This window comes from Elephantulus edwardii, unplaced genomic scaffold (genome assembly GCF_000299155.1).
Source record: "Elephantulus edwardii isolate Elephantulus edwardi_28Jun2011 unplaced genomic scaffold, EleEdw1.0 scaffold00050, whole genome shotgun sequence".
Taxonomy (NCBI): domain Eukaryota; kingdom Metazoa; phylum Chordata; class Mammalia; order Macroscelidea; family Macroscelididae; genus Elephantulus; species Elephantulus edwardii.
In genome coordinates this window covers 16,581,221-16,582,369 of record NW_006399800.1, presented here as the reverse complement: position 1 = coordinate 16,582,369, position 1,149 = coordinate 16,581,221, and the positions used below count along the sequence as shown (strand labels likewise).

Sequence of the window (1,149 nt, the reverse complement as noted above, 5' to 3'; positions counted from 1 at the left end):
AGAGAGACACCATTGCTCTTCAGTACTTTGGAGAGGTCCCTAACAGCAGACTTTCCCATGGCAATGCGCCTTTTAATTTCCTGGCTACTGGTGTCAAGAGTGTAGACTGTGGAGCCAAGCAAACTAAAGCTGTGAACAATCTAATCTCTTCACCATCCATCCTGATGCTTCCAATGGGCACAGTGGTGAGAATCTTTTGTCTTCTTGACATTGAGCCTCAATCCATATTGGAGGCTACGGCCCTTGACTTTCTGTAGCAGGTAGTCAGCAAATTAAAAGACACATTGCATTGGTGAAGTCTGCTGTCAGAGACCTCTCCAATGTACTGAAGAGCAGTGATGTCAGTCTGGAGACTAAGATGTGCCTGATGCAGGCCATCGTCTTTGCAATTACTTGCTATGTGCCAGAAAACGGGACCATTTCATAGACTTGGTAATTTTCTGAATGGTTTTGATTTACTACAGTCACCCGGTAATGTCTTTCAGAGTTGCTTTATTTTGAACTTGGGTCCTCAAGCTGCCATACTGTTGTGGCTGCACAGCCCAGTCTGAGACAATGAGGTTTACCCATGAAATCATGATGGACGGTACTTCATAATTTAACTATTTTAAATCGTATACCCACCCCACCACAAACAACCATTCCATCAGTTTGCTGAGCAGATAAAAAAAAATCTTCATAGAGACAACCTATCTTTCTAACATAAAGGTGCTGGTGGATTCAAACCACTGTCCTTTCAGTTAATAGCCAGCTATATAACTCCCTGCACAATCATAGCTCCTTTTAAATTATGGAACACTCTACATATTTACAAGGATGTCTAAGTGATATCCAAAATTAGCCAACTGGTGATTTGTTGTGATTTTTAGAAGCCTAATTTGATCAGTACCACTCATAGTGATCCTGTGGAACTTATAATCTCCACTGTGCTTAAACCTATTGCTACAGTCACTGTGTCAATAAAGCTCATTGAGTTTCTTTCTCTTATTTGCTGACTCTATACCCTTCTAAGCAGGATGATAAGATAGGAACTGTATTTTCTCTGGTAATAGCTTATCTTTCTTTTACTCTATGGAATTACTCACTTTTTAACATTGAGATAAAAATTGTTGTTATGTGCCATCGAGTCGTTTCCGACTCATAGTGACC

The 1,149-nt window shown here is 40.4% G+C and overlaps 1 pseudogene; it reads right to left on the bottom strand.

Annotated features, from left to right (window-relative positions):
• LOC102862936 overlaps window positions 1-578 on the bottom strand; it is a 2,792-nt pseudogene extending 2,214 nt beyond the window's left edge.
• Between the last annotated feature and the right edge of the window lie 571 nt (window positions 579-1,149).